Below are 20,535 nucleotides of genomic sequence, written 5' to 3' on the forward strand. Positions count from 1 at the left end.
TGAGGATGTCGCCACTAGCTTTGCTCAGTACTTTCATTCTGTCTTTCAATTGCCAGATGGTCACGACGAACGCCTATCGTTTAATAATATGTCTAATTTTAGTACACCTATGTTCGATGAAAAACTTGTCAATGATAGGCTTAAACGGATGAAACCGTCATTTTCCTGTGGTGCAGACGGAATTCCAGCAGCCCTCATGAAGGTTTACGGCAACATTTTTGTGCCTGTCCTAACTTCCATTTATAATAACTGTTTACTTTTCGGCAAATTTCCTCGTGCATGGAAGATTGCTCGAATTTTTCCAATATTTAGGTCTGGTGATAAGTCAGCCGTTACCAACTATCGCCCAATCTTACTCCTTTGTGTCGCCTCAAAACTCTTTGAGTCAGCTCTGCACAACGTTCTTGCTGCCTGCGTCAAGAACGTTCTGATACAAAATCAGCACGGCTTTTTCTCGGGTCGATCGACGGTTACAAATCTTGCAAGCTTCATGACTCAGGCTTCGGCTGCAGTTTGTGAAAACGGCCAGTTGGATGTTATCTATTTTGACCTCAGTAAGGTGTTTGATGTAGTGAACCATAAATTATTTATTAAAAAGCTTACTATGTACGGTGTTGATGCAAGCCTTGTTGCCTTGTTGTCCAACTATCTCCTTGACCGGTCCTTTAACGTAGATGTAAACTTCAAAAGGTGTAGTGTTTACTCTGCAACGGGTGGTGTACCTCAGGGTTCTGTGCTGGGTCCACTATTGTTTTCTATCTTTATCAATGATGCGTCAACAGTGTTAAGAAAATCTTCATTTCTTCTCTATGCTGATGATGTAAAACTATTTAGGCACATTAGCAGTTTTCAGAACTGCTGTGCCTTGCAGAGGGATGTGTCGGAATTATCGGTCTGGTGCAGCAAAAACTGTCTAATTTTAAATCCAGCTAAAACAAAGGTTGTCACGTACAGCCGGAAAACCCATCGTCTACTGTTTTCCTACAGTATAGAGGGAGCTCCTTTGCAAAGGGTTGAAAAGATTAGGGACCTCGGAGTTCTTCTCGACAGTACCCTCTCTTTTTCTCCTCATATTAGGCTCATCACCCGGCGAGCACTCTGAAGTCTTGGAAATGTGTGTCGGATTACAAAGGAATTCTCTTCTCCAGATCTATTTCTAATGCTATACAATGCAATATGTACACCACAGTTAGAATATGCTTCTGTTGCCTGGAACGGCATCTCCAAATCTAGTAGTGAATTATTAGAACGTGTGCAGAAGACGTTTTTATCCATATTTAAGCACCGTCATCACAATCACAGTCCGGGTCCTGATTCTGACTTACCCATAGTTCCTTCCATTCCTTCGTTGTCCTGCAGACGTATGCGTGCAGACCTTACATTTCTTCACAAAGTTGTTCATGGTGACCTTTCTTGCGCGGACCTGCTTAACTGTTTAGAGTTTAGTGTTCCACAGAGGCCCACCAGGTCGCATCGCCCTTTCTTGACCGCTGCGCGCAACTCCAACCATTTTCCAGTGCGCAGAATACAGAATTGCTACAACCGCTTCTCTGAACGCCTTGACATCTTTCAAAGCTCCTTTACAATTTACCGTACTGCGCTGTTGAACACAGTATGTTAAACATCTATGATATCTCTGTTGTTCGTTTTTCTTTTTTTTTATTGCTGAAATTTGGTTTCTCTGCGGTTCTGTTTAACCAATATAGTTGCCTGTTTTTGAAACTGTTTACTTATGATGCTTGTCTTATCATTTGTCTCTATACTCTTGTCATTGTTTTTGTCGTCTTACTGTCAAACTTTGTTCTCTGCTTGTTGTGTATTCATTACAATAAGCTGAGCCACAAAGGCATCTTCTTTTTTTCTTTTTACCTGTACCCAGGCTCCGCCTGTGCTTTATTTTTGTAATTTTTGCTACTTCAATATGTGTGTGTCTTGTCGCTTGTTTGTTTCTTGCAATATGTTTCTTGTATTTTGTTTTCATATAACTATCCGTGCGCCAGCACTCAGGCCTCTGGCTGTTCCTGGGCACGTAAATAAACATGATTGATTGATTGATTGATTGATTATTATTAACAATAATAATCTTATTATCATTTCTTATTTTTATTATTATATTATGACACCAGCTTGCTTGTAATGGACGCATACACTGCCGGATGGCCAACGCTGACCTTTTATTCTTGTACAAACTGGTCCACAGCCTCATTGATTGTACAGAGTTGTTGGGTGCTATAAATTTGAGAACCCCAACAGGCAACACCAGGGCACCTCGACAGTTTCATGATGTCTACGCACGTGTCAAGAGTCGTGAGACGCATTCAGCAGCTTTAAAATATTCACGGGGAAAGTTTGGACATATTTCATCGTCCCTTTACAGCTTTTTGTAAGAAACTGCGGAGCTTCACAAACCATGAGTAGTGTGCCTGCCCTAGTAACTTCCATTCACACTTTTCGCTGCCGGGATTAGGTTAACTATGAATGCATGCTAATCGTTTCGATATTTCGTTGTGTATGTAAGTTTTATGCCTTCATTATGGCGTGATCTTTACCTAATGTCTTTTAAATGCAGAGCATTTCAGTAACTCACGATGTCACCCGAATTGACGTCCGTATTACGCCCCGTGGTTGTCCCTACTATTTAAAAAAATACTATCCGGCTCCCGGTTTAGATCCCTCGACCCTGCGGGCGAAACGCAAGGTACATAATGCTCTACCCACTGCGCCAAAAAACCGACACAGAATGGGACGCTATACGAACGCGCCTTATATCGTTGAATAATTAAAATTACTGCTCATTCAATTTAAAGCTCATTCAAATTACTGCTCATTGTGATTTGACTCACTCAAATCACAAGTGCAACAACATTAACGTAACGCAAACTACTCAACGTCTTGCGCCCCCGGAAACGCTCTGCATTTGATCGTGCCCCTCGCGAGGGGGATGTTTCACTGCGTCTTCTCTCGGTCGCGGGACCCGTGGTGTCATCTGCCGGAGGCGCGGCACAAATCGTAGCACTTTGAAAAGAATTCGCGCCAGTCAGCTGTGTGTGTGCGTCCCGCACTTGTACAAATGGCGAGTTGTGCATTGGCTGTCCACAGAGCAAAGCATTCGTGAAAGTAATCCGTTGCAGTCAGTCAGTCAGTCAGTCAGTCAGTCAGTTAGTTAGTTTGTTATTTAGTTAACAACTCCGCAAGCATTTGCGTTTCTTGCTTTGTAAACAAAGCGAAACACGCAAGAATGACGAAATTTCCTTGACTCATTTAAACTACGTCAAGAAGCTGCTGATACAACGCATTCACTACCACCAAATCCCCAAACACTAAACCTTAACGCAATACACCCACCCCCTATGTGACGCATTTACTCGACGCCCCCTCGCGGGGAGATGGGCCCATTTTTTTTCCAGTTTACACGTTTCAGTGTAGAGTTTTAATCATGTCTTGTTGTCTTACACTTGTAGTCTTCAACACAGTCAGGGGTGACTTGTTGCTATGCAGTGATTGCAATGCCTTGTTTGCATATGTGCTCGGGTCATGTGCGTGTGTCGGCGTGTGTGCGTCGCAAAGTATCTCATTCTCGTTCAGACTATACAATGCTATTTTCTATATTTTTCTGGGATATACACTTTTCTTTGCACACCAGCACATTGTTCCTGGACACACTAATAAACAATTATTGTTCCATTCATTCATAATTTTCATTATCCCGGCGATTTGTTGGTCTGATCATTTATGTCTACACTCCTGTCATTGTTTATTTTGCGATTGTTCTGTCAAACTTTTTGCTATGTTTGTTTTGTGTCTCGACAAGGCAGGACATAGCCAAGGCATCGCTCGTTTTATGGTAATAACTATTTGCAGTGAAACTTTCCAAAAATGAAAACTCTCGTTTTTTATGTACACTCTGTCTATATCATGCACACTGTGTATTTTATTGTAAATTTCCTTTTCTCAGTGCCTTGATCGTTTCGCTGGCTGAGTGCCATAGCTTGCAACGCTGTTTTTTTTTTCTTTTTTTTGAATTTCTGTAAGTACTTTAATTTACTGTTCCTGTAGTATCGAGGATTGTGTGTGTTGTGCCGTGCTGTCTTAGGTTTTTTAATGATGTCTTGTATAGGGTGTGCCAGCACCAAGACCTTGGGGTTGTTCCTGGGCACCGAAAATACAGGTTGATTGATTGATTGATAATTGTTGATATAATATTATTATTATTATAACTGCTGAGTTTTTTCAGTGTTCTGCCTGCAAACGCCGTGCGCACGAAAAGTGTATTGTTCTTCCGGACGAGGAACTGCAGCGTTTGATCTCCGGTAAGCAGCCGTTCGTCTGTTATTATTATTATTACTTATATTACCCAAAAGTGAGTAGTAATTACTCACTTTTGCGAGTCTGATTTTACCATTGAAAACAGGCCTGTTAGATTTGTGCGTTCGCAACCTCGTTTTGTTGTTCCTTGTTGACGTCCTCGGTAAGGCATGGCACGATGATGTGTTTATGTAGCAAAAATTTTTAATGAGTTGTCGGAAGAAATTTTTTCGGCCTCTTCAAAAAGGCAACTTAAGAAAACTTTGAATGATTACATGGTAAAGTTTCCTGATTGTTCCAAAATTTTGTATCTCTCATTATACGCATAGTTATCTTGTTACGCGGCTATGTTTTGTAATATCTAGGTGACATTGTGTACTTATTTGGCTTTTTTTCTTTCGCTTCGTCGACTTTCTGGGCAATAAAGTATTATTATTATTATTATTATTAATATATTATTACTTACGACTTTGCTCGTGGTGACTACATTGGTTTATTTCACTTTCTTAGTAACACTGATTGGTCACCAATAGCTAACCTCAACGACGGTGATGAACAGACCGATTTTTTTACTGAAGTTGTTCACGATGGCTTGGGGAGCTTTGTTCCCCAAAAATTTGAAAATAAAGGCAATTTTCCGCGTTGGTTTTCTGCTGAACTTAAACGAGCTTTGGAGAGGAAAAATCGAGCGCACAAGCAAGCTAATAAAACGGGGCAGGAAAGGTGGCAGAATGAGTTTCGTCAACTCAGATCTCTTTGTAAATGTCTGGTTTCAGCAGACATTCAGCCTCAATCAGCCTCAACCGTGGCAATTACATTGCCGCGGTTGAGGCTGATGCAACACGCAAAGTAAAAGCTTTCTTTGGCCATGTCCATTCTCAAACATGTAAAAATTCACCTGGGTACATTAACCTCATCGATGAACGAGGAGAGAGCATATTGGACGTTGCCAATGCCTTTGCGCGACAATTCCGTTCCACTTATGACAGAAACAGTGCAGCTTGCCCTCCTCCACAATCTCTAGGTTACTCTAAAAACTCAGAAGTGTTGGTTTCGGAAAGTCTCGTTCTGAAAGCTCTAAAACAATTGAAATCGTCATTTTCATGTGGCCCTGACAGCATTCCTTCTTCCGTACTGAAAGCGTTTGGTGATATCCTAGTTCCAGTATTGACGTGTATATTTCAAACTTCTATCAAGTCTGGCAAGTTCCCCGATCGATGGAAGAATGCCAGGGTTGTTCCTTTATTTACGACAGGTTCAAAATTGGACCCCACGAACTACCGACCGATATCTATTCTATGTGCTGCTTCTAAATTGTTTGAGTCAATACTGCATAAACTACTTACATTCAATAAAATACACATTAATGCCTGAACAGCATGGTTTTTTCGCGGGCCGATCGACCACTACCAATCTCGTCAACTTCATGCTGCATGCTTCGGAAGCTGTGCAAGGGAGAGGTCAACTTGATGTAGTCTACTTTGATTTAGGCAACGCTTTTGATGTCGTCTGCCACTAGCTTTTAGCCAAAAAACTATCTGAGCTTGATATACAAGCATCCCTGATATCTCTTATATGCAATTATCTATGTGATAGGTCATGTTTCGTGCATGTAAATGAACAGTCTTGTCTTTCCTATGAGGTCACCAGTGGTGTCCCTCAGGGCTCAGTTCTCGGGCCACTTCTCTTCTCAATCTATAAATATTGTCGCGACAATATTTAATGATTGTAATTTTCTTTTATGCCGATGATGTAAAAATATTTAAATCTGTTTCCTACTCTGCAAGCTGTTCCGCTCTCCAGAGAGCAATCTCGTCCTTCTCGCATGGGTGCTCATGCAACAAACTTCTCATTAATACATCTAAAACTAAGGTTATGACATACACAAGAAAGGATGACAACATCTTGTTTCCTTACAACATCTATGTTGCATTACTCCCACGTGTGGTAGAGGTTAATACCTGGGCGTCACTTTCGACAGTACACTGAGGTTCTCTCCACATATTCAGGTAATTACTCGTAGAGCTCTTCGATCGCTTGGCGTTGTCTGTCGCGTGTCCAAAGAGTTCAAGGAGCCGCTTTCTCTTCTCAAGCTCTACACAACTATATGACGTCCGCAGCTTGAATAAGCATCTCTAGTCTGGAACAGCACGAGCAAAACAAACCGTAAGCTTGTACAAAGGGTCCAAAATAAGTTCATAACTATCTTCAACCATCGCTTTGGCTATAGTAGTAATTATAACCCTGGATCGCCCACTTTATTGACGCTATCATGCTTAACTTCCACATGGAACAAGGCTGATATTCTCTAAATCTTTAAAATTATGCACGGCATAGTGTCTTGTGGTGAGCTGCTACAACATGTTTGTCTTTATGGGCCACAAAAGTGGACCAGAGAACATGATACCTTTTGCAACCCCAATTGTCTGCGTGTCTTGTGTCACGTGTTCCGACTGCAATGCACGTACATTCGGTACTCGGATTACCTTGATATATTTAATGATTGCCCTACTCTGTTCCGCAAACATGTCTGTGAGTTTGTACTGGCGTAACTGCCAACTTCTCTTTTTCTGCATTTGTCTTTTTTCCTTGAGTTAATGCACCTAAATGACTTTCATTCCGTAACTTCAACATAAGCTGTCCTTTAGTTTTTTTTGTATTTTGTATTTTATTTTGTATTTGAGAGATGTGTACATTAGGTTTCCTGTGTTTCCGTGCGCCAGCACAAAGCCCCCCCCCGGCTGTTCCTGGGCACGCAAAAAAATTATTGATTGATTGATTGATAATTGTTATTATTATAACTAATATATTATTATTATATTTTTATTATTATAATATTATTATTGGTCATGTTTTGTCTCTGTTAATGACAAAGAATCTGCTGCCTACTATGCTTCCAGTGGTGTGCCTCAGGGATCTGTTGTGGGGCCTCTTTTGTTTTCTTTGTTTGTTAATGACGTCTCAGCCTCTATAAATCACTCTTGTTTTCTGTTATATGCCGATGACATCAAAATATTTAAAGAAGTTACTAGCGCTGAAGATTGCATAGCTCTTCAATCTGATGTGGATGCTTTTGCAACTGGTGCTCCGCGAACAAACTTGCTCTTAGTGGCGCTAAAACAAAGGCTATGCCCTACACTCGTAAAACAAACCCGATACTTTATCCGTACGTTGTGAAAAGTGTGCCACTACCGCGTGTGTGTAAAATATCTGACCTTGGAGTGGTATTTGACAGTGCAGTAAACTTTTCTGGTGATGTGGATACTATTTCTAAGCACGCCCTTCGCCGCTTCGGGTTTGTCTGTCGAACATCAAGAGAATTCAGCAACCCTGTCTCACTAATAAAGCTTTATTTGTCTGTTGTCCGCCCTACTTTAGAATATGCCTCTGTTGTTTGGAACGGCACGTGCCAGTCGAACAGTAATATACTTGACAAAGTGCAAAATAGGTTCATATCTATCCACAAACATGGTTTCTCCCGACACAGAGGCAATGGTTCAGACTTTTTTACTTATAATCCTCTCCAAAGTTTGAAGTCCAGGCGAACCAATGCTGACCTAATTTTTTTATTTAAACTTGTATACGTGATTATTTCTTTTTCGAAGTTGCTTGCAAATGTAAATTTTAGAGTACCGTCGAAACTTACCCGTAAGTCTCCTACACTTCGTACCCGTAAGACATGCAATAGACACTGCACATTGTACCGCCTTCAAGAAACATACAATCTCTACTCCCATAATATTGACCTGTTTCATACACCCCTTCGGTGTTACATGTGCGACCTTCTGACTTCTGTCTCTCCCCGACTTGGTTCCGACCAGTTTTAATTCCATTTTCATTACCCTATTTTCGTTTATGTTGCTCGCCTTTGTTACTGTTCCTACTCATATATATCTATATCTGCCCGTTTGTATTGTCAAATTTTTATGACACTGTGTTTTATCGTTTCGCGATTGTTCAAACTTTAGTGTGCCGAAATCATTGATTTTGTTATATGACCTTTATTCTTCATTATAGTTTTTTTTCTTCGCTTGTATTTTGTTGTTCTTCTCACGTGTGGATGTATTTGTGTCGTCGTCTGTCTTTTTCTTAAGTGCGCCAGCACAAAGGCTACGGCTGTACCTGGGCACTATAATAAAGAGATTGATTGATTGATTGATTGATTATTAGTAATATTATTATTATTATTATTATTATTATTATTATTATTATGATTATTATTATTTGTATTTGTATTCCTCAACTTGAATATGCCTCTGTCATTTGGAATGGAACCTGCACATCTAATTGTCAACGTGTAGAGCGTGTACAAACCAAATTTTTATCCATATTTATGCATCGTTTTCCCTCTGAGCCTCTCCCGATAACTGTCTCTTTAAGTTACCGGCGAACCCGTTCAGATCTTGTTTTCTTATATAAACTGCTTCATGGTACAATTTCATGCCCGGAACTGCTTGCAGCAATCGGGTTTCGTGTTCCGAAAAAAGCAACAAGGCTTAACCACCCTTTCCACACAGCTGCTAAACTTAGCAGATGTTCTCCTCTTGATAGACTGCAACGCCTATATAACCTTCACTCAGGGGAACTTGATATTTTTTGCCGTCCCCTTGGGGGGTTTTTGTCCGGGCTGTTAGCCGTGGCGCACTAACTTCATTTCGACAGTTCTCGTGTTCTTCAGTTATTTTCCGCATGTGTATGTTGTTTTCACAGAGTCTGTTCTCATTTGCTCATATATGTTGTTCATATATGTTCATATATGTTAGTGTTCATATGTTGTTCATATGTTGTTCATATGTTCATATATGTTAGTGCTGCGGGCGTAATCGTTGTATGTACTATGCTACACTTGTGTAGTCAACTCTTCATACATATGTTTAAGTGGCCCGGGCGAACCAAATGTTATAGAAACAAATGTTTCTATAACTTATCAGTTTATGTGAATAGTTACAAACATTTCCTGTACTTTGTTTCATACGTTTTTGTGTAATTGATGCTTTAGCCGATTGCTATGGTCATTGTACGCTGTGTTTGTGCAATGTACCATAACTTCGTATAATGTAGTTTGGATGCCACTTTTAATTTTTTCTCTGTGGTATTTCATTCACCCACATTTTTTCCTGGTTTTATAAGTGTCAGCCACAATGCGGCATTTTTTCTTTTTTTTTTCTCAGTGCGCCAGCACCAAGGCTTCGGCTGTTCCTGGGCACTATAATAAAGGTTGATTGATTGATTGATTGATTGATTGATTGATTGATTATTATTATTATTATTATTGTTATCCACAAACACAGCGCAGGCTCAAAGACCCTGCGCTGTGGCCTCGGCACTGTCTTTTCAAGCCCTTCCGTGGTGAATTGCATGAAAAAATGATTCATGCAGAGCATCAACGACTTGATGATGATGGCAGGTAATAGTACCTTTGATTGCTTTTATCAGAACGTCCGTGGACTTCGCACAAAGTCAGCTGAATTCTTCTCAAATGTCGTTTCTTCTTGCTGGCCTATAATTATTCTAACAGAAACTTGGTTGTGCCCGGACATAAGTTCCAATACCTTGTTCCCTCCACATTACCAAGTTTTCCGGCATGACCGTGACCCGTTGCACGATAAACAACGGGGCGGTGGTGTGCTTATTGCCCTACATGACTCCATCAAGTGTAAACACCGCCTTGACCTTGAATAAAGAGTGAGTGTATTTGGTTAGAGGTGTTTTGTGATCGGGGTGAACGGCTCTTAGTGTGTACATACTACATTTCCCCCGAGACACAAGCCAGTGAGTTCAGAAATATCCTTAACACAATTGAAACTACAGTAATATCTCACAGTGATCACCATTTCCTTGTCACTGGGGACTTTAACGCAAAGGGGATTTCTGGGGAGACTCAGCGGGTCAGTCAGGCGTCTCACCAAATATCTCCGAAGTGTGGCTTTCTATTTGATTTTATTTCCTTTACTTCCTTGCAGCAGTGCAACCTCATCAGGAATTCATGTGGAAACGTCTTAGATTTGTGTCTGGCTAGCTTGGAAGCTGTCGACGTCTCGCGTAGTCATACTAACCTTGTAAAACCGGACAAGTTTCATCCGTCATTACATGTTTCATTGCATAACGTATCTCTCCTTCATTACAGCCCCTCTGTTTGCACACCAGGAAGCATTAGTTACGACTTTGCTCGTGGTGACTACATTGGTTTATTTCACTTTCTTAGTAACACTGATTGGTCACCAATAGCTAACCTCAGCGACGTTGATGAACAGACCGATTTTTTTACTGAAGTTGTTCACGATGGCTTGGGGAGCTTTGTTCCCTAAAATTTGAAAATAAAGGCAATTTTCCGCGTTGGTTTTCTGCTGAACTTAAACGAGCTTTGGAGAGGAAAAATCGAGCGCACAAGCAAGCTAATAAAACGGGGCAGGAAAGGTGGCAGAATGAGTTTCGTCAACTCAGATCTCTTTGTAAATGTCTGGTTTCAGCAGACATTCAGCCTCTTACATTGCCGCGGTTGAGGCTGATGCAACACGCAAAGCAAAAGCTTTCTTGGGCCATGTCCATTCTCAAACATGTAAAAATTCACCTGGGAACAATAACCTCATCGATGAACGAGGAGAGAGCATATCGGACGTTGCCAATGCCTTTGCGCGACAATTCCGTTCCACTTATGGCAACAACACTGCAGCTTACCCCCCTCAACAATCTCTAGGTTACTGTAAAAACTCGGAAGTGTTGGTTTTGGAAAGTCTCGTTTTGAAAGCTCTGAAACAATTGAAATCGTCATTTTCATGCGGCCCTGACGGCATTCCTTCTGCCGTACTGAAAGCGTTTGGTGATATCCTAGTTCCAGTATTGACGTGTATATTTCAAACTTCTCTCATGTCTGGCCAGTTCCCCGCTCGTTGGAAGAATGCAAGGTTGTTCCTGTATTTAAGACAGGTTCAAAATTGGACCCCACGAACTACCGACCGATATCTATTCTATGTGCTGCTTCTAAATTGTTTGAGTCAATACTGCATAAACTACTTACATTCAATAAAATACACATTAATGCCTGAACAGCATGGTTTTTTCGCGGGCCGATCGACCACTACCAATCTCGTCAACTTCATGCTGCATGCTTCGGAAGCTGTGCAAGGGAGAGGTCAACTTGATGTAGTCTACTTTGATTTAAGCAACGCTTTTGATGTCGTCTGCCACTAGCTTTTAGCCAAAAAACTATCTGAGCTTGATATACAAGCATCCCTGATATCTCTTATATGCAATTATCTATGTGATAGGTCATGTTTCGTGCATGTAAATGAACAGTCTTGTCTTTCCTATGAGGTCACCAGTGGTGTCCCTCAGAGCTCAGTTCTCGGGCCACTTCTCTTCTCAATCTATAAATATTGTCGCGACAATATTTAATGATTGTAATTTTCTTTTATGCCGATGATGTAAAAATATTTAAATCTGTTTCCAACTCTGCAAGCTGTTCCGCTCTCCAGAGAGCAATCTCGTCCTTCTCGCATGGGTGCTCATGCAACAAACTTCTCATTAATACATCTAAAACTAAGGTTATGACATACACAAGAAAGGATGACAACATCTTGTTTTCTTACAACATCTATGTTGCATTACTCCCACGTGTGGTAGAGGTTAATACCTGGGCGTCACTTTCGACAGTACACTGAGCTTCTCTCCACATATTCAGGTAATTACTCGTAGAGCTCTTCGATCGCTTGGCGTTGTCTGTCGCGTGTCCAAAGAGTTCAAGGAGCCGCTTTCTCTTCTCAAGCTCTACACAACTATATGACGTCCGCAGCTTGAATAAGCATCTGTTGTCTGGAACAGCACGAGCAAAACAAACCGTAAGCTTGTAGAAAGGGTCCAAAATAAGTTCATATCTATCTTCAACCATCGCTTTGGCTATAGTAGTAATTATAACCCTGGATCGCCCTCTTTATTGACGCTATCATGCTTAACTTCCACACGGAACAAGGCTGATATTCTCTTCATCTTTAAAATTATGCACGGCATAGTGTCTTGTGGTGAGCTGCTACAACATGTTTGTCTTTATGGGCCACAAAAGTGGACCAGAAAACATGATACCTTTTGCAACCCCAATTGTCTGCGTGTCTTGTGCCATGTGTTCCGACTGCAATGCACGTACATTCGGTACTCGGATTACCTTGATATATTTAATGATTGCCCTACTCTGTTCCGCAAACATGTCTGTGAGTTTGTACTGGCGTAACTGCCAACTTCTCTTTTTCTGCATTTGTCTTTTTTCCTTGAGTTCATGCACTTAAATGACTTTCATTCCGTAACTTCAACATAAGCTGTCCTTTCGTTTTTTTTGTATTTTGTATTTTATTTTGTATTTGATAGATGTGTACATTAGGTTTCCTGTGTTTCCGTGTGCCAGCACAAAGCCCCCCCCCCGGCTGTTCCTGGGCACGCAAATAAATTATTGATTGATTGATTGATAATTGTTATTATTAATACTAATATATTATTATTATATTTTTATTATTATAATATTAATATTGGTCATGTTTTGTCTCTGTTAATGACAAAGAATATGCTGCCTACTATGCTTCCAGTGGTGTGCCTCAGGGATCTGTTGTGGGGCCTCTTTTTTTTTCTTTGTTTGTTAATGACGTCTCAGCCTCTATAAATCACTCTTGTTTTCTGTTATATGCCGATGACATCAAAATATTTAAAGAAGTTACTAGCGCTGAAGATTGCATAGCTCTTCAATCTGATGTGGATGCTTTTGCAACTGGTGCTCCGCGAACAAACTTGCTCTTAGTGGCGCTAAAACAAAGGCTATGCCCTACACTCGTAAAACAAACCCGATACTTTATCCGTACGTTGTGAAAAGTGTGCCACTACCGCGTGTGTGTAAAATATCTGACCTTGGAGTGGTATTTGACAGTGCAGTAAACTTTTCTGGTCATGTGGATTCTATTTCTAAGCGCGCCCTTCGCCGCTTCGGGTTTGTCTGTCGAATATCAAGAGAATTCAGCAACCCTGTCTCACTAATAAAGCTTTATTTGTCTGTTGTCCGCCCTACTTTAGAATATGCCTCTGTTGTTTGGAACGGCACGTGCCAGTCGAACAGTAATATACTTGACAAAGTGCAAAATAGGTTCATATCTATCCACAAACATGGTTTCTCCCGACACAGAGGCAATGGTTCAGACTTTTTTACTTATAATCCTCTCCAAAGGTTGAAGTCCAGGCGAACCAATGCTGACCTAATTTTTTTATTTAAACTTGTATACGTGATTATTTCTTTTTCGAAGTTGCTTGCAAATGTAAATTTTAGAGTACCGTCGAAACTTACCCGTAAGTCTCCTACACTTCGTACCCGTAAGACATGCAATAGACACTGCACATTGTACCGCCTTCAAGAAACATACAATCTCTACTCCCATATTATTGACCTGTTTCATACACCCGTTCGGTGTTACATGTGCGACCTTCTGACTTCTGTCTCTCCCCGACTTGGTTCCGACCAGTTTTAATTCTATTTTCATTACCCTATTTTCGTTTATGTTGCTCGCCTTTGTTACTGTTCCTACTCATATATATCTATATCTGCCCGTTTGTATTGTCAAATTTTTATGACACTGTGTTTTATCGTTTCGTGATTGTTCAAACTTTAGTGTGCCGAAATCATTGATTTTGTTATATGACCTTTATTCTTCATTATAGTTTTTTTTCTTCGCTTGTATTTTGTTGTTCTTCTCACGTGTGGATGTATTTGTGTCGTCGTCTGTCTTTTTCTTAGGTGCGTCAACACAAAGGCTACGGCTGTACCTGGGCACTATAATAAAGAGATTGATTGATTGATTGATTGATTAATAGTAATAATAATAATAATATTATTATTATTATATTGTTGTTATCCACAAACACAGCGCAGGCTCAAAGACCCTGCGCTGTGGCCTCGGCACTGTCTTTTCAAGCCCTTCCGTGGTGAATTGCATGAAAAAATGATTCATGCAGAGCATCAACGACTTGATGATGATGGCAGGTAATAGTACCTTTGATTGCTTTTATCAGAACGTCCGTGGACTTCGCACAAAGTCAGCTGAATTCTTCTCAAATGTCGTTTCTTCTTGCTGGCCTATAATTATTCTAACAGAAACTTGGTTGTGCCCGGACATAAGTTCCAATACCTTGTTCCCTCCGCATTACCAAGTTTCCGGCATGACCGTGACCCGTTGCACGATAAACAACGGGGCGGTGGTGTGCTTATTGCCCTACATGACTCCATCAAGTGTAAACGCCGCCTTGACCTTGAATAAAGAGTGAGTGTATTTGGTTAGAGGTGTTTTGTGATCGGGGTGAACGGCTCTTAGTGTGTACATACTACATTTCCCCCGAGACACAAGCCAGTGAGTTCAGAAATATCCTTAACACAATTGAAACTACAGTAATATCTCACAGTGATCACCATTTCCTTGTCACTGGGGACTTTAACACAAAGGGGATTTCTGGGGAGACTCAGCGGGTCAGTCAGGCGTCTCACCCAATATCTCCGAAGTGTGACTTTCTATTTGATTTTATTTCCTTTACTTCCTTGCAGCAGTGCAACCTCATTAGGAATTCATGTGGGAACGTCTTAGATTTGTGTCTGACTAGCTTGGAAGCTGTCGACGTCTCGCGTATTCATACTAACCTTGTAAAACCGGACAAGTTTCATCCATCATTACATATTTCATTGCATAACGTATCTCTCCTTCATTACAGCCCCTCTGTTTGCACACCAGGAAGCATTAGTTACGACTTTGCTCGTGGTGACTACATTGGTTTATTTCCCTTTCTTAGTAACACTGATTGGTCACCAATAGCTAACATCAACGACGTTGATGAACAGACCGATTTTTTTACTGAAGTTGTTCACGATGGCTTGGGGAGCTTTGTTCCCTAAAATTTGAAAATAAAGGCAATTTTCCGCGTTGGTTTTCTGCTGAACTTAAACGAGCTTTGGAGAGGAAAAATCGAGCGCACAAGCAAGCTAATAAAACGGGGCAGGAAAGGTGGCAGAATGAGTTTCGTCAACTCAGATCTCTTTGTAAATGCCTGGTTTCAGCAGACATTCAGCCTCAATCAGCCTCAAACGCGGCAATTACATTGCCGCGGTTGAGGCTGATGCAACACGCAAAGTAAAAGCTTTCTTGGGCCATGTCCATTCTCAAACATGTAAAAATTCACCTGGGAACAATAACCTCATCGATGAACGAGGAGAGAGCATATCGGACGTTGCCAATGCCTTTGCGCGACAATTCCGTTCCACTTATGGCAACAACACTGCAGCTTACCCCCCTCCACAATCTCTAGGTTACTGTAAAAACTCGGAAGTGTTGGTTTCGGAAAGTCTCGTTTTGAAAGCTCTGAAAGAATTGAAATCGTCATTTTCATGCGGCCCTGACGGCATTCCTTCTGCCGTACTGAAAGCGTTTGGTGATATCCTAGTTCCAGTATTGACGTGTATATTTCAAACTTCTCTCATGTCTGGCCAGTTCCCCGCTCGTTGGAAGAATGCAAGGTTGTTCCTGTATTTAAGACAGGTTCAAAATTGGACCCCACGAACTACCGACCGATATCTATTCTATGTGCTGCTTCTAAATTGTTTGAGTCAATACTGAATAAACTACTCACATTCAGTTTAAATACCACATTATTCCTGAACAGCATGGTTTTTTCGCGGACCGATCGACCACTACCAATCTCGTCAACTTCATGCTGCATGCTTCGGAAGCTGTGCAAGGGAGAGGTCTATTTCATGTAGTCTACCTTGATTTAAGCAAGGTTTTTGATGTCTGCTACGTGCTCTTAGCCAAAAAACTATCTGAGCTTGATATACAACCATCCCTGATATCTCTTATATGCAATTATCTATGTGATAGGTCATATTTTGTGCATGTAATTGGACAGTCTTGTCTTTCCTATGAGGTCACCAGTGGTGTCCCTCAGGGCTCAGTTCTCGGGCCACTCCTGTTCTCAATCTTTATAAATGATGTCGCGACAATATTCAATGATTGTAAATTTCTTTTATATGCCGATGATGTAAAAATATTTAAATCTGTTTCCATCTCTGCCAGCTGTTCCGCTCTCCACACAGCAATCTCGTCCTTCTCGCATTGGTGCTCATGCAGCACACCCCTCATTAATACATCTAAAACTAAGGTAATGACATACACAAGAAAGACTGACAACATCTTGTTTCCCCATAACATCAACGGGGAATTACTCCCACGCGTGGTAGAGGTTAATGACCTAGGCGTCACTTTCGACAGTAAACTGAGCTTCGCTCCACATATTCAGGTAATTACTCGTAGAGCTCTTCGATCGCTTGGCGTTGTTTGTCGCGTGTCCAAGGAGTTCAAGGAGCCCATTTCTCTTCTCAAGCTCTACACAACTATATGTCGTCCTCAGCTTGAATATGCATCTGTTGTCTGGAACAGCACGAGCAAAACAAACCGTAAGCTTGTAGAAAGGGTCCAAAATAAGTTCATATCTATCTTCAACCATCGCTTTGGCGATAGTAGTAATTATAACCCTGGATCGCCCTCTTCATTGACGCTATCATGCTTAACTTCCAGGCGGAACAAGGCTGATATTCTCTTCCTCTTTAAAATTATGCACGGCATAGTGTCTTGTGGTGAGCTGCTACAACATGTTCGTCTTTATGTGCCACAAAAGTGTACCAGGAAACATGATACCTTTTGCAACCCCAATTGCCTGTCTGTCTTGTGCCCTGTGTTCCGACTGCAATGCACTTACAATCGGTACTCGGATTACCTTGATATATTTATTGATTGCCCTACTCTGTTTCGCAAACATGTTTGTGAGTTTGTATTGGCGTAACTGCCAACTTTTTTTATTCTGCATTTGTCTTTTATCCTTGAGTTCATGCCCTTAAATTACTGTCAATCTGTAACTTCAACATAAGCTATCGATTTTTTTTTGTATTTGGTATTTTATTTTGTATTTGAGAGATGTGTACGTTATGTTTCGTGTGTTTTTGTTTCCGTGCGCCAGCACAAAGGCCCCCCCCGGCTGTTCCTGGGCACGCAAATAAATGATTGATTGAATATTAATAATATTAATATTATTATTAATATTTATATTACTTCTGTAGAAGTAAGTAATAGTAACTTCTTCTACAGAGCTACTTACTTCTGTAGAAGTTTGCACTTCACACCAAAATCACCATTTTATCATTCTGGGGGATTTCAATGCACCTGGTGTTCAATGGGACAGTCTAACTAACCAGCATTACAAATATTACGTACAGCAAAAATCTCGCATTGTTTTAGACTTCCTAGATTTCACATCCATGGCACAACTGAATAACATCAAAAACTGCTCCGAAAATATCTTAGACCTCTGCTTCTCAAACATTCAGAACGCGCGAGTATCAATGGTGGATATCTCTCTTGTCAAATCCGACAAGCTTCATCCTCCATTTTCAGTTTTGGCTCCCGTTTCGATTCGGCATTGTGGTACCTCACTAATGTATAATGAACTTTCTCCCTTCTTTTATGGACGTGGGGATTATGTCGGCTTGTATAGCTTTTTTTCTTCGTTTGATTGGTCAGAAATTCAAGAACTCCCTGATTGCAATGCACAGGTCGAACGGTTCACCGAAATTATCAAGAGCGGTATGGATCAATTTATTCCCAAGTATAAACCAAACCACTCCAAGCACCCACATTGGTTTTCGAAAGAACTTCGTACGACTCTTAAATTAAAATACCGCTGCCACAGAAAGTATAAGAAAACCGGAAGTGACGAATGGAAACAGAACTTCTGCTCTTACCGTAAATTATGTAAACATTATGAGCGGGACCAGCGCTCCCATCTCGATTCTGTAGAGAGTAGTGCGAATTCTCAGCCTGAAACATTTTGAAGATACATCCGGTCCCGTAAGAACAACTCACATGATCTTATCAATCTTGTAGATTCCTCTGGGGAAGAAGTTCATAATGTCGCCAACCACTTTACTCAGCACTTCAATGCCACAAGAGGCCAGCGTGACGTTTCTGAAATGAACATATTGTTAAATCGCGTATAAGGCTCTAGCTTAGTGCTTTTGGACGAGCAGTTAGTTTTGGAGAGCCTAAAGAGCATGAAACCGTCATTGTCGTGTGGAGCTGACGGAATACGCCCAGCTATTCTCAAAACATACGGCACCATTTTTGTACCTGTTATGACGGTGATATTTACACAGTGTCTAAAAACAAACGTGTTTTCTCTCGCGTGTAAAATTTCTCGAGTGCGTCCTCTTTTCAAGTCAGGCTCCAAATCGGATGCAACAAACTACAGAGCAGTTTCTCTCCTTTGTGCATGTTCAAAGCTGTTTGAGACAGTGCTGTACAAATTACTGTCAAGTTCTGTACAGAATCTTCTTGTAAGTAAACAGCGGTTTTATTTCAGGAAGATCGACAACAACTAATCTCTCCTGCTTCATGGAGCAGGCCTCGGCAGCCATTTCTGAGAGGGGCCAGCTCGACGTTGTCTACGGTGATCTGAGCAAAGCATTTGACGTTGTCTACCACACGCTGTTACGAAAAAGCTTTTACAGGTAGGAATTGATACACCACTCGTGGCGTTGTTGGGTAGTTATCTAGATAACCGGTTCAGTTTCGTTAGCGTGAACGGGCAGACGTCTGCTCGGTACAGATCAACAAGCGGTGTGCCTCAAGGCTCCGTGTTGGGGCCTGCCTTGTTCTCCATTTTTGTTAATGATGTGTCAGCCGCAATTAAGATGCCTTCGTTCCTTCTTTACGCTGACGACATTAAAATATTCAGACGGATTGAGTCCATTAATGACTGCATTGCCCTGGAGCAAGATATATCCTCATTTTCCAAGTGGTGCTCAGACAATAGATTAAATCTTAACTCTACAAAAACAAAGGTCATGTCTTATAGCAGGAAAATGAACCGCACTTTATTTTGCTACAGTATTAATGGCAGTTACTTGTCTAGAGTTGAAGAGATCAAAGACCTCTGCGTCCTTTTCGACAGTGCCTTGACGCGCTACGCTCTCTTGGAGCTGTATGCAGGTTTTCTCGAGAATTCCGGTTGCCTTCTTCATTCCAAAAACTATTCAGAAGGCTTTGTATTCCGCAACTAGAATATGCTTCTGTCGTTTGGAATGGAACCTGTATTTCCAACTGTCAACGTATACAGCGTGTACAAACCAAATTTTCATCAATATTTAGGCATCGTTTTCCTTCGGAGCCTATCCCTATAACTGTTTCTCTAAGTTTCCGGCGGACCCACTCAGAACTTCTTTTCATGTACAAATTGCTTTATGGTTTATTTTATGCCCACAACTACATGAATCAATCAGTTTTCGCGGTCCACAAAAAGCTACAAGGCTCGCCCACCCTTTTAAAGCAGCTGGAGCTCTCAGTACATGTTCTCCTCTTCAAAGGATGCAGCATCTGCATAATGATCACTCCGAGAAGCTCGATATCTTTCAGCGTCCTCTTCGGGAGTTTTTGGCAGGGTTGTCAGCTCTGACACACTAGGTTCCTCTTGGCAGTGCTCTTTTTCTTCACTTATCGTCCTGACGTGTGCATTGACTTCACCGAACTTGTTCTTGTTCCTGGTTATTCGTGTATTGTGCTGATACTGCGACTGTAATTATCGTATAATTTTTCTTTTTCTGCCGTTTTTAATAATAAAATTTGCCATATTCACTTCATGCGTCCAATTGAAACTGAAAATGTACGCTTCCCGAATCTTGTAAAAACTTTCTTCTTTTCACTCACCCTTCCGTATAGTTACGCTTATTTTAAAATGTCTTCTTGCAATTGACCAGACATTACAGTTTCTATTGATTGTGTAATATTGCCTAAAAAAAACACTATGGTATTTTTATTCTTCTTTGAAGTTGTAGTTTCTTCTTATTTTTTGATCACTCACTGTCCTTTTGCCAACTGTTGATGCATTTCATTGCTGTCTATACCTTTTCTGTGCGCCAGCACGACTTGATTGTGTAAAGTCGGTTGGATTGCACTATTGTATTCCTAATCTTCTTTGCCGTTTTTTGTAGGTCTTTCTTTTTCTTTTTGCTGACTGAGTGTTTATTAGCACATTGTTGATGTACTACAGTGCTGCATTTCCCCTCTGAGTGCTCCAGTACGAAGGCCTCCGCTGTTCCTGGGCACTATAATAAACATTGATTGATTGATTGATTGATTGATTGATTGATTGATTGATTATTATCAGTGT

This window comes from Haemaphysalis longicornis, unplaced genomic scaffold (genome assembly GCF_048455015.1).
Source record: "Haemaphysalis longicornis isolate Haplotype H1 unplaced genomic scaffold, Haemaphysalis longicornis Haplotype H1 scaffold_11, whole genome shotgun sequence".
Classification (NCBI taxonomy): domain Eukaryota; kingdom Metazoa; phylum Arthropoda; class Arachnida; order Ixodida; family Ixodidae; genus Haemaphysalis; species Haemaphysalis longicornis.